Below are 16,697 nucleotides of genomic sequence, written 5' to 3'. Positions count from 1 at the left end.
ATTTAGAACATGATATGCAGAACACTGAATTTAGAAAATAGAATACATTATACTGAATATAGAATTTAGAACAAAGAAAGCAGAACACAGAATATAGAATATAGAATACAGAATACTGAATATTGAACATGGAATGCAGAACACCGAATTTAGTATATAGAATATAGAATACTGAATATAGAATTTAGAATTAAAAATTTAGAACTAAGAATATATAATATAGACTACGGAATGCAAAATATAGTATGTAGAGTATAGAATGAAGAACACATTATATAGAATATACAATAGACAATGAAGAACACAGAATGCAGAACATGTAATGCAGAACACAGAATTTAGAACTTACAATACAGAATACTGAATATAGAATTTAGAATATAGAATGTAGAACACAGAACATAGGATACAGATTATAGAATACAGAATTTAGCACATGGAATGCAGAACACAGAATTTATTATATAGACTATAGAAAACTGAATATAGAATTTAGAATTTAGAACTTAGAACTCAGAATTTAGAATATAGAATACGGAATGCAAAATATTGTATGTAGAGTATAGAATGAAGAACACACAATATCGAATATAGAATAGAGGATATAGAACACAGAATTTAGAACATGGAACGCTGAACACAGAATATAGAAAAGAGAATTCAGAATTCTTAATATAGAATTTAGAATATAGAATGTAAAACACAGAATATAGAATATAGAATACAGGAAACTAAATATAGAATATAGAACATGCAATGCAGAACACAGAATTTAGAATATAGAATACAGAATACTGAATATAGAATTTAGAATATAGAATCTGTAACACAGAATATAGAATATAGAACAGAGAATATAGAACCTAGAATTAAGAGCATGGAATGCAGAAAATAGAATTTAGAATATAGAATACAGAATACTGAATATAGAATTTAGAATATAGAATGTAGAACACAAAATATAGAATATAGAATAGAGAATATAGAACCCAGAATTTAGAACATGGAATGCAGAACACATAGTTTAGATTATAGAATACAGAATTAAGCACATGGAATGCAGAACACAGAATTTAGAAAATAGTATATGAATACTGAATATAGAATTTAGCATATAGAATGTAGAACACAGAATATACAATGTAGAATTCGGAATGCAGAATATAGAATACAGAATATAGAATGTAGAACACAGAATATAGACAATGGAAAACAGAATACAGAACCCAGAATTTAGATTATGGAATGCAGAACACAGAATTTAGAATATAGAACACAGAATAATGAATATAGAATTTAGAACATAGAATGCAGAATACAGAATTAAGAATATAAAATGTAGAACACAGAATATAGGATATAGCATAGAGGATATAGAATTCAGAATTTAGAACATGGAATGCATAACCCAGAATTAAGAATATAGAATACAGAATCCTGAATATTGAATTTAGAACATATAATGCAGAACACATAATTTAGAATATAGAATACTGAATACTGAATATAGAATTAGAATACAGAATGTAGAGCTCATAGTATGGAATATAGAAAACGGAAGGCAGAATATAGTATGTAGAATATAGAATGAAAAACACAAAATATAGAATAGAGTAGAGAATATAGAACTCAGAATTTACAACATGGAATGCAGAACACAGAATTTAGATTATAGAATACACAATTCTTAATATAGAATTTAGAATATACAATGTAAAACACAGAATATAGAATATAGAATACGGAATGCAGAATATAGAATGTGGAATATAGAATGTAGAACACAAAATATAGAATATATAAAAGAGAATATAAAACCCAGAATTTAGAAATGGAAAGCAGAACAGAGAATTTAGAATATAGAATACAGAATACTGAATAAAGAATTTAGAATATCGAATGTAGAACACAGAATATTGAACATAGAGTAGAGAATATAGAATTCAGAATTTAGAATATGGAATGCAGAACACAGAATTTAGAATAAAGAATAGGTAATAATGAATATAGAATTTAGAATATTGAATGCAGAAAACAGAATTTAGACAATAGAATACATAATACTGAATATAGAATTTAGAATATAGAATGTAGAACACAGAATATAAAATATAGAATCCAGAATTTAGAAAATGAAATTCAGAACACTTAATCTGGAAAGTAGAATGCAGAATACTGAATATAGAATTTAGAATATAGAATGCACAACAGAGAATTTATTATATAGACTATAGAATACTGAATATAGACTTTAGAATTTAGAACTTAGAACTCAGAATTTAGAATATAGAATACGAATGCAAAATATTGTATGTAGAGTATAGAATGAAGAACACACAATATCGAATATAGAATAGAGGATATAGAACACAGAATTTAGAACATGGAACGCTGAACACAGAATAAAGAAAATAGAATACAGAATTCTGAATATAGAATTTAGAATATAGAATGTAGAACACAGAATATAGAATATAGAATACAGGATACTAAATATAGAATATAGAACATGCAATGCAGAACACAGAATTTAGAATATAGAATACAGAATACTGAATATAGAATTTAGAATATAGAATCTGTAACACAGAATATAGAATATAGAACAGAGAATATAGAACCCAGAATTAAGAGCATGGAATGCAGAAAATAGAATTTAGAATATAGAATACAGAATAATGAATATAGAATTTAGAATATAGAATGTAGAACACAGAATATAGAATATACAAAAGAGAATATAGAACACAGAATTTAGAACATGGAATGCAGAACACAGAAATTAGAACTTGGATTGCAGAACACAGAATTTTGAATGTACAATACAGAATACAGAATATACAATTTAGAACATAGAATGCAGAACACAGAATGTAGAATACAGAAAACAGAATACTGAATATAGAATTTAGATCATGGAATTCAGAACATAGAATTTAGAATAGAGAAAAAAATATACTGAATATAGAATTTAGAATATAGAATGTAGAACACAGAATATATAATAGAGAATATAGAATCCACAATTTAGAACATGGAATGTAGAACACAGAATTTAGAAAATAGAATACAGAATACTGAAAATAGAATTTAGAATATAGAATATAGGACACAGCATATAGAATATAGCATACGGGAAGCAGAATATACAATACAGAATATAGAATGTAGAACACAGAGTATACAATATGGAAAACAGAATACAGAATCCAGAATTTTGAACATGGAATTCAGAACACAGATTTTTGAATATAGAACACAGAAAAATGAATATAGGATTAAGAACATAGAAAGCAGAACACAGAATTTAGACCATATAATAGAGAATACTGAATATAGAATCTCGAATATAGAATGTAAAACACAGAATATATAATATAGAATTCGGAATGCAGAATATAGAATGTAGAACACAGAGTATAGAATATGGAAAACAGAATACAGAACCCAGAATTTATAACATGGAATGCAGTACACAAAATATAGACTATAGAATACAGAATACTGAATATAGAATTTAGAACATATAATGCAGACCACAGAATTTAGAATATAGAATACAGAATACTGAATATAGAATATAGAACATGGAATGCAGAACACCGAATTTAGTATATAGAATATAGAATATTGAATATAGAATTTAGAATTAAAGATTTAGAACAAAGAATATATAATATAGACTACGGAATGCAAAATATATTATGTAGAGTATAGAATGAAGAACACATGATATAGAATATACAATAGACAATGTAGAACCCAGAATCTAGAACATGTAATGCAGAACACAGAATTTAGAACTTACAATACAGAATACTGAATATAGAATTTAGAATATAGAATGTAGAACACAGAACATAGAATACAGATTATAGAATACAGAATTTAGCACATGGAATGCAGAACACAGAATTTATTATATAGACTATAGAATACTGAATATAGAATTTAGAATTTAGAACTTAGAACTCAGAATTTAGAATATAGAATACGGAATGCAAAATATTGTATGTAGAGTATAGAATGAAGAACACACAATATCGAATATAGAATAGAGGATATAGAACACAGAATTTAGAACATGGAACGCTGGACACAGAATATAGAAAATAGAATACAGAATTCTGAATATAGAATTTAGAATATAGAATGTAGAACACAGAATATAGAATATAGAATAAAGGATACTAAATATAGAATATAGAACATGCATTGCAGAACACAGAATTTAGAATATAGAATACAGAATACTGAATATAGAATTTAGAATATAGAATCTGTAACACAGAATATAGAATATAGAATAGAGAATATAGAACCCAGAATTAAGAGTGGAATGCAGAAAATAGAATTTAGAATATAGAATACAGAATACTGAATATAGAATTTAGAATATAGAATGTAGAACACAGAATATATAATAGAGAATATAGAATCCACAATTTAGAACATGGAATGTAGAACACAGAATTTAGAAAATAGAATACAGAATACTGAAAATAGAATTTAGAATATAGAATATAGGACACAGCATATAGAATATAGCATACGGGAAGCAGAATATACAATACAGAATATAGAATGTAGAACACAGAGTATACAATATGGAAAACAGAATACAGAATCCAGAATTTTGAACATGGAATTCAGAACACAGATTTTTGAATATAGAACACAGAAAAATGAATATAGGATTAAGAACATAGAAAGCAGAACACAGAATTTAGACCATATAATAGAGAATACTGAATATAGAATCTCGAATATAGAATGTAAAACACAGAATATATAATATAGAATTCGGAATGCAGAATATAGAATGTAGAACACAGAGTATAGAATATGGAAAACAGAATACAGAACCCAGAATTTATAACATGGAATGCAGTACACAAAATATAGACTATAGAATACAGAATACTGAATATAGAATTTAGAACATATAATGCAGACCACAGAATTTAGAATATAGAATACAGAATACTGAATATAGAATATAGAACATGGAATGCAGAACACCGAATTTAGTATATAGAATATAGAATATTGAATATAGAATTTAGAATTAAAGATTTAGAACAAAGAATATATAATATAGACTACGGAATGCAAAATATATTATGTAGAGTATAGAATGAAGAACACATGATATAGAATATACAATAGACAATGAAGAACCCAGAATCTAGAACATGTAATGCAGAACACAGAATTTAGAACTTACAATACAGAATACTGAATATAGAATTTAGAATATAGAATGTTGAACACAGAACATAGAATACAGATTATAGAATACATAATTAAGCACATGGAATGCAGAGCACAGAATTTAGAAAATAGTATATGAATACTGAATATAGAATTTAGCATATAGAATGTAGAACACAGAATATAGAATGTAGAATTCGGAATGCAGAATATAGAATACAGAATATAGAATGTAGCACACAGAATATAGACTATGGAAAACAGAATACAGAACCCAGAATTTAGAATATGGAATGCAGAACACAGAATTTAGAATATAGAACACAGAATAATGAATATAGAATTTAGAACATAGAATGCAGAACACAGAATTTAGAATATAGAATGTAGAACACAGAATATAGAATATAGCATAGAGTATATAGAATTCAGAATATAGAACATGGAATGCATAACACAGAATTAAGAATATAGAATACAGAATCCTGAATATTGAATTTAGAACATATAATGCAGAAGACAGAATTTAGAATATAGAATACTGAATACTGAATATAGAATTAGAATACAGAATGTAGAGCACATAGTATGGAATATAGAATACGGAATGCAGAATATAGTATGTAGAATATAGAATGAAAAACACAAAATATAGAATAGAGTAGAGAATATAGAACTCAGAATTTAGAACATGGAATGCAGAACACAGTATTTAGATTATAGAATACACAATTCTTAACATAGAATTTAGAATATAGAATGTAAAACACAGAATATAGAATATAGAATATGGAATGCAGAATATAGAATGTGGAATATAGAATGAAGAACACAAAATATAGAATATATAAAAGAGAATATAAAACCCAGAATTTAGAAATGGAATGCAGAACACAGAATTTAGAATATATAATACATAATACTGAATACAGAATTTAGAACATATGATGCAGAACACAGAATTTAGAATACAGAAAGCAGAATACTGTATATTGAAATTAGAACATGAAATGCAGAACATAGATCTTAGAATATAGAATAAAAATTACTGAATATAGAATTTAGAAAATAGAATGTAGAACACAGAATATAGAATAGAGAATATAGAACCCAGAATTTAGAACATGGAATGTAGAAAACAGAATTTAGAAAATAGAATACAGAATAATAAAAATAGTATTTAGAATATAGAACATAGGACACAGAATATAGAATATAGAATAAGGAAAGTAGAATATAGATTACAGAATATAGAATGTAGAACACAGAATATAGAACATGGAAAACAGAATACACAACCCAGAATTTTGAACATGGAATTCAGAACACAGAATTTAGAATATAGAACACAGAATAATGAATATAGAATTTAGAACATAGAATGCAGAACTCAGAATTTTGACAATAGAATACAGAATAATGAATACAGAATTTAGAATATTGAATGAAGAACACAGATTATAGAATATAGAATACAAAGTATAGAATCCAGAATTTAGAACATTGAATGCAAACACAGAATTTAGAATATATAATACAGAATAGTGAATATAGAATTTAGAACATAGAATGCAGAACACATAATTTAGAATATAGAATATAAAACACTGAAAATAGAATATAGAACATGGAATGCTGAACACAGTATTTAGAATATAGAATACAGAATACTGGATATAGAATTTAGAACATAGAATGTAGAACACAGAATAGAGAATATAGAATCCAGAATTTAGAACATGATATGCAGAACACTGAATTTAGAAAATAGAATACAGTCTACTGAATATAGAATTTAGAACATAGAAAGCAGAACACAGAATTTAGTATATAGAATATGGATTACTGAATATAGAATTTAGAATTAAGAATTTAGAACTCAGAATTTAGAATATAGACAACGGAATGCAAAATATATTATGTAGAGTATAGAATGAAGAACTCACAATATAGAATATAGAACAGACAATATAGAACCCAGAATTTAGAACATGGAAAGCAGAACAGAGAATTTAGAATATAGAATACAGAATACTGAATATAGAATTTAGAATTTCGAGTGTAGAACACAGAATATTGAATATAGTATAGAGAATATAGAATTCAGAATTTCGAATATGGAATGCAGAACACAGAATTTAGAATATAGAATAGGTAATAATGAATATAGAATTTAGAATATTGAATGCAGAAAACAGAATTTAGACAATAGAATACATAATACTGAATATAGAATTTAGAATATAGAATGTAGAACACAGAATATAAAATATAGAATCCAGAATTTAGAAAATGAAATTCAGAACACTGAATCTGGAAAATAGAATGCAGAATACTGAATGTAGAATTTAGAATATAGAATGCAGAACACAGAATTTATTATATAGACTATAGAATACTGAATATAGAATTTAGAATTTAGAACTTAGAACTCAGAATTTAGAATATAGAATACGGAATGCAAAATATTGTATGTAGAGTATAGAATGAAGAACACACAATATCGAATATAGAATAGAGGATATAGAACACAGAATTTAGAACATGGAACGCTGAACACAGAATATAGAAAATAGAATACAGAATTCTGAATATAGAATTTAGAATATAGAATGTAGAACACAGAATATAGAATATAGAATACAGGATACTAAATATAGAATATAGAACATGCAATGCAGAACACAGAATTTATAATATAGAATACAGAATACTGAATATAGAATTTAGAATATAGAATCTGTAACACAGAATATAGAATATAGAATAGAGAATATACAACCCAGAATTAAGAGCATGGAATGCAGAAAATAGAATTTAGACTATAGAACACAGAATACTGAATATAGAATTTAGAATATAGAATGTAGAACACAGAATATAGAATATACAATAGAGAATATAGAACACAGAATTTAGAACATGGAATGCAGAACACAGAAATTAGAACTTGGATTGCAGAACACAGAATTTTGAATTTACAATACAGAATACAGAATATACAATTTAGAACATAGAATGCAGACCACAGAATGTAGAATACAGAAAAAAGGATACCGAATATAGAATTTAGATCATGGAATTCAGAACATAGAATTTAGAATAGAGAAAAAAATATACTGAATATAAAATTTAGAATATAGAATGTAGAACACAGAATATATAATAGAGAATATAGAATCCACAATTTAGAACATGGAATGTAGAACACAGAATTTAGAAAATAGAATACAGAATACTGAAAATAGAATTTAGAATATAGAATATAGGACGCAGCATATAGAATATAGCATACGGGAAGCAGAATATAGAATACAGAATATAGAATGTAGAACACAGAATATAGAATATGGAAAACAGAATACAGAATCCAGAATTTGGAACATGGAATTCAGAACACAGATTTTTGAATATAGAACACAGAAAACTGAATATAGGATTTAGAACATAGAAAGCAGAACACAGAATTTAGAACATATAATACAGAATACTGAATATAGAATCTAGAATATAGAATGTAAAAAAAAGAATATATAATATAGAATTCGGAATGCAGAATATAGAATGTAGAACACAGAGTATAGAATATGGAAAACAGAATACAGAACCCAGAATTTATAACATGGAATGCAGTACAGAAAATATAGACTATGGAATACAGAATACTGAATATAGAATTTAGAACATATAATGCAGACCACAGAATTTAGAATATAGAATACAGAATACTGAATACAGAATATAGAACATGGAATGCAGAACACCGAATTTAGTATATAGAATATAGAATACTGAATATAGAATTTAGAATTAAAAATTTAGAACAAAGAATATATAATATAGACTACGGAATGCAAAATATAGTATGTAGAGTATAGAATGAAGAACACATTATATAGAATATACAATAGACAATGAAGAACCCAGAATGCAGAACATGTAATGCAGAACACAGAATTTAGAACTTACACTACAGAATACTGAATATAGAATTTAGAATATAGAATGTAGAACACAGAACATAGAATACAGATTATAGAATACAGAATTTAGCACATGGAATGCAGAACACAGAATTTATTATATAGATTATAGAATACTGAATATAGAATTTAGAATTTAGAACTTAGAACTCAGAATTTAGAATATAGAATACGGAATGCAAAATATTGTATGTAGAATATAGAATGAAGAACACACAATATCGAATATAGAATAGAGGATATAGAACACAGAATTTAGAACATGGAACGCTGAACACAGAATATAGAAAATAGAATACAGAATTCTGAATATAGAATTTAGAATATAGAATGTAGAACACAGAATATAGAATATAGAATACAGGATACTAAATATAGAATATAGAACATGCAATGCAGAACACAGAATTTAGAATATAGAATACAGAATACTGAATATAGAATTTAGAATAAAGAATCTGTAACACAGAATATAGAATATAGAACAGAGAATATAGAACCCAGAATTAAGAGCATGGAATGCAGAAAACAGAATTTAGAATATAGAATACAGAATACTGAATATAGAATTTAGAATATAGAATGTAGAACACAGAATATAGAATATAGAATAGAGAATATAGAACCCAGAATTTAGAACATGGAATGCAGAACACATAGTTTAGATTATAGAATACAGAATACTGAATATAGAATTTCGAAAATAAAATGTAAAACACAGAATATAGAATATATTATACGGAATGCAGAATATAGAATGTGGAAAATAGAATGAAGAAAACAGAATATAGAATACAGAAAGAGAATATAGAACCCAGAATTTAGATCATGGAATGCAGAACACAGAATTTAGAATATAGAATACAGAATAGAGAATACAGAATTTAGAATATAGAATGAAGAACACATAATATAGAATATAGAATACGGAATGCAGACTATAATATGTAGAATATAGAATGAAAAACACACAATATAGAATAGATTAGAGAATATAGAACCCAGAATTTACAACATGGAATGAAGAATGCAGAGTTTATGTTATAGAATACAGAATACTGAATATAGAATTTCGAATATACAATGTAAAACACAGAATATTCAATATAGAATACCGTATGCAGAATATAGAAGGTGGAATATAGAAAGAACAACACAAAATATAGAATATATAAAAGAGAATATAGAAGCCAGTATTTAGATCATGGAATGCAGAACATAGAATTTAGAATATAGAATACAGAATACTGAATTTAGAATTTTGAATATAGAATGTAGAACACCGAATTCAGAATATAGAATACAGAATACTGAATATAGGAATTAGAATACAGAATATAGAAAACAGAACATAGAATATGGAAAATGAATGCAGAATATAGAATGTAGAATATAGAATTAAGAACACAAAATATTGAATATATAAAAGAGAATATAGAACCTAGAATTTAGTAATGGAGTGCAGAACACAGAATTTAAATATATAATACAAAATACTGAATATAGAATTTAGAATATAGAATGTAGAACACAAAATATAGAATATGGAAAACAGAATACAGAACCCAAAATTTAGAACATGGAATGCAGAACACAGAATTTAGATTATAGAATACAGAATACTGAATATAGAATTTAGAATATACAATGTAAAACACAGAATATAGAATATAGTATACGGAATTCAGAATATAGAATGTGGTATATAGAATGAAGAACCCAAAATATAGAATATATAATAGAGAATATAGAAGCCAGAATTTAGAATTTGGAATGCAGGACACAGAATTTAGAATATAGAATACAGAATACTGAATTTAGAATGTTGTATTTAGAACGTAGGACAGAGAATTCAGACTATAGAATACAGAATACTGAATATAGAATTTAGAATACAGAATATAGAACACAGGACATAGAACACAGAAAATGAATGCAGAATATAGAATGCAGAACACAATATAAAGAATATAAAATAGAGAATATAGAACTTAGAATTTAGTAATGGAATGCCGAACACAGAATTTAGAATATAGAATAAGGAATAGTGAATATAGAATTTAGAATATATAATGAAGAACACAGAATATACAATATAGAATACGGAATGCAGAATACAGAATACAGTATATAGAATATAGAACAAAGAATATAGAATATGGAAAACAGGATACAAAACACGGAATTTAGAACTTGTAATGCAGAACACAGAATTTAGACTATAGAATACAGAATACTGAATATAGAATTTAGAACATATAATGCAGAACACAGAATTTAGAATATAGAATACAGAATACTGAATATAGAATTTAGAACATGGAATGCAGAACACCGAATTTAGTATATAGAATATAGAATACTGAATATAGAATTTAGAATTAAAAATTTAGAACAAAGAATATATAATATAGACTACGGAATGCAAAATATAGTATGTAGAGTATAGAATGAAGAACACATTATATAGAATATACAATAGACAATGTACAACCTAGAATGTAGAACATGTAACGCAGAACACAGAATTTAGAACTTACAATACAGAATACTGAATATAGAATTTAGAATATAGAATGTAGAACACAGAACATAGAATACAGATTATAGAATACAGAATTAAGCACATGGAATGCAGAACACAGAATTTAGAAAATAGTATATGAATACTGAATATAGAATTTAGCATATAGAATATAGAACACAGAATATACAATGTAGAATTCGGAATGCAGAATACAGAATACAGAATTTAGAATATAGAACACAGAATAATGAATATAGAATTTAGAACATAGAATGCAGAATACAGAATTTAGAATATAGAATGTAGAACACAGAATATAGAATATAGCATAGAGGATATAGAATTCAGAATTTAGAACATGGAATGCATAACACAGAATTAAGAATATAGAATACAGAATCCTGAATATTGAATTTAGAACATATAATGCAGAACACAGAATTTAGAATATAGAATACTGAATACTGAATATAGAATTAGAATACAGAATGTAGAGCTCATAGTATGGAATATAGAATACGGAAGGCAGAATATAGTATGTAGAATATAGAATGAAAAACACAAAATATAGAATAGAGTAGAGAATATAGAACTCAGAATTTAGAACATGGAATGCAGAACACAGAATTTAGATTATAGAATACACAGTTCTTAATATAGAATTTAGAATATAGAATGAAAAACACAGAATATAGAATATAGAATACGGAATACAGAATATAGAATGTTGAATATAGAATGAAGAACACAAAATATAGAATATATAAAAGAGAATATAAAACCCAGAATTTAGAACATGGAATGCAGAACACAGAATTTAGAATATAGAATACATAAAACTGAATACAGAATATAGAACATATGATGCAGAACACAGAATTTAGAATACAGAAAGCAGAATACTGAATATAGAAATTAGAACATGAAATGCAGAACATAGAACTTAGAATATAGAATATAAAATACTGAATATAGAATTTAGAAAATAGAATATAGAACACAGAATATAGAATAGAGAATATAGAAACAAGAATTTAGAACATGGAATGTAGAACACAGAATTTAGAAAATAGAATACAGAATAATAAAAATAGAATTTAGAATATAGAATGTAGGACACAGAATATAGAATATAGAATAAGGAAAGCAGAATATAGATTACAGAATATAGAATGTAGAACACAGAATATAGAATATGGAAAACAGAATACAGAACCCAGAATTTTGAACATGGAATACAGAACACAGAATTTAGAATATAGAACACAGAATAATGAATATAGAATTTAGAACATAGAATGCAGAACTCAGAATTTTGACAATAGAATACAGAATAATGAATACAGAATTGAGAATATTGAATGAAGAACACAGATTATAGAATATAGAATACAAAGTGTAGAATCCAGAATTTAGAACATTGAATGCAAACACAGAATTTCGAATATATAATACAGAATAGTGAATATAGAATTTAGAACATAGAATGCAGAACACATAATATAGAATATAGAAGATAAAACACTGAAAATAGAATATAGAACATGGAATGCTAAACACAGTATTTAGAATATAGAATACAGAATACTGGATATAGAATTTAGAACATAGAATGTAGAACACAGAATAGAGAATATAGAATCCAGAATTTAGAACATGATATGCAGAACACTGAATTTAGAAAATAGAATACATTATACTGAATATAGAATTTAGAACAAAGAAAGCAGAACACAGAATATAGAATATAGAATACAGAATACTGAATATTGAACATGGAATGCAGAACACCGAATTTAGTATATAGAATATAGAATACTGAATATAGAATTTAGAATTAAAAATTTAGAACTAAGAATATATAATATAGACTACGGAATGCAAAATATAGTATGTAGAGTATAGAATGAAGAACACATTATATAGAATATACAATAGACAATGAAGAACACAGAATGCAGAACATGTAATGCAGAACACAGAATTTAGAACTTACAATACAGAATACTGAATATAGAATTTAGAATATAGAATGTAGAACACAGAACATAGGATACAGATTATAGAATACAGAATTTAGCACATGGAATGCAGAACACAGAATTTATTATATAGACTATAGAAAACTGAATATAGAATTTAGAATTTAGAACTTAGAACTCAGAATTTAGAATATAGAATACGGAATGCAAAATATTGTATGTAGAGTATAGAATGAAGAACACACAATATCGAATATAGAATAGAGGATATAGAACACAGAATTTAGAACATGGAACGCTGAACACAGAATATAGAAAAGAGAATTCAGAATTCTTAATATAGAATTTAGAATATAGAATGTAAAACACAGAATATAGAATATAGAATACAGGAAACTAAATATAGAATATAGAACATGCAATGCAGAACACAGAATTTAGAATATAGAATACAGAATACTGAATATAGAATTTAGAATATAGAATCTGTAACACAGAATATAGAATATAGAACAGAGAATATAGAACCTAGAATTAAGAGCATGGAATGCAGAAAATAGAATTTAGAATATAGAATACAGAATACTGAATATAGAATTTAGAATATAGAATGTAGAACACAAAATATAGAATATAGAATAGAGAATATAGAACCCAGAATTTAGAACATGGAATGCAGAACACATAGTTTAGATTATAGAATACAGAATTAAGCACATGGAATGCAGAACACAGAATTTAGAAAATAGTATATGAATACTGAATATAGAATTTAGCATATAGAATGTAGAACACAGAATATACAATGTAGAATTCGGAATGCAGAATATAGAATACAGAATATAGAATGTAGAACACAGAATATAGACAATGGAAAACAGAATACAGAACCCAGAATTTAGATTATGGAATGCAGAACACAGAATTTAGAATATAGAACACAGAATAATGAATATAGAATTTAGAACATAGAATGCAGAATACAGAATTAAGAATATAAAATGTAGAACACAGAATATAGGATATAGCATAGAGGATATAGAATTCAGAATTTAGAACATGGAATGCATAACCCAGAATTAAGAATATAGAATACAGAATCCTGAATATTGAATTTAGAACATATAATGCAGAACACATAATTTAGAATATAGAATACTGAATACTGAATATAGAATTAGAATACAGAATGTAGAGCTCATAGTATGGAATATAGAAAACGGAAGGCAGAATATAGTATGTAGAATATAGAATGAAAAACACAAAATATAGAATAGAGTAGAGAATATAGAACTCAGAATTTACAACATGGAATGCAGAACACAGAATTTAGATTATAGAATACACAATTCTTAATATAGAATTTAGAATATACAATGTAAAACACAGAATATAGAATATAGAATACGGAATGCAGAATATAGAATGTGGAATATAGAATGTAGAACACAAAATATAGAATATATAAAAGAGAATATAAAACCCAGAATTTAGAAATGGAAAGCAGAACAGAGAATTTAGAATATAGAATACAGAATACTGAATAAAGAATTTAGAATATCGAATGTAGAACACAGAATATTGAACATAGAGTAGAGAATATAGAATTCAGAATTTAGAATATGGAATGCAGAACACAGAATTTAGAATAAAGAATAGGTAATAATGAATATAGAATTTAGAATATTGAATGCAGAAAACAGAATTTAGACAATAGAATACATAATACTGAATATAGAATTTAGAATATAGAATGTAGAACACAGAATATAAAATATAGAATCCAGAATTTAGAAAATGAAATTCAGAACACTTAATCTGGAAAGTAGAATGCAGAATACTGAATATAGAATTTAGAATATAGAATGCACAACAGAGAATTTATTATATAGACTATAGAATACTGAATATAGACTTTAGAATTTAGAACTTAGAACTCAGAATTTAGAATATAGAATACGAATGCAAAATATTGTATGTAGAGTATAGAATGAAGAACACACAATATCGAATATAGAATAGAGGATATAGAACACAGAATTTAGAACATGGAACGCTGAACACAGAATAAAGAAAATAGAATACAGAATTCTGAATATAGAATTTAGAATATAGAATGTAGAACACAGAATATAGAATATAGAATACAGGATACTAAATATAGAATATAGAACATGCAATGCAGAACACAGAATTTAGAATATAGAATACAGAATACTGAATATAGAATTTAGAATATAGAATCTGTAACACAGAATATAGAATATAGAACAGAGAATATAGAACCCAGAATTAAGAGCATGGAATGCAGAAAATAGAATTTAGAATATAGAATACAGAATAATGAATATAGAATTTAGAATATAGAATGTAGAACACAGAATATAGAATATACAAAAGAGAATATAGAACACAGAATTTAGAACATGGAATGCAGAACACAGAAATTAGAACTTGGATTGCAGAACACAGAATTTTGAATGTACAATACAGAATACAGAATATACAATTTAGAACATAGAATGCAGAACACAGAATGTAGAATACAGAAAACAGAATACTGAATATAGAATTTAGATCATGGAATTCAGAACATAGAATTTAGAATAGAGAAAAAAATATACTGAATATAGAATTTAGAATATAGAATGTAGAACACAGAATATATAATAGAGAATATAGAATCCACAATTTAGAACATGGAATGTAGAACACAGAATTTAGAAAATAGAATACAGAATACTGAAAATAGAATTTAGAATATAGAATATAGGACACAGCATATAGAATATAGCATACGGGAAGCAGAATATACAATACAGAATATAGAATGTAGAACACAGAGTATACAATATGGAAAACAGAATACAGAATCCAGAATTTTGAACATGGAATTCAGAACACAGATTTTTGAATATAGAACACAGAAAAATGAATATAGGATTAAGAACATAGAAAGCAGAACACAGAATTTAGACCATATAATAGAGA

The sequence above is a fragment of the Vicugna pacos genome, unplaced genomic scaffold, assembly GCF_048564905.1.
Source record: "Vicugna pacos unplaced genomic scaffold, VicPac4 scaffold_14, whole genome shotgun sequence".
In the NCBI taxonomy this organism is placed as follows: domain Eukaryota; kingdom Metazoa; phylum Chordata; class Mammalia; order Artiodactyla; family Camelidae; genus Vicugna; species Vicugna pacos.
Note: the sequence above shows the minus strand (reverse complement) of the source record.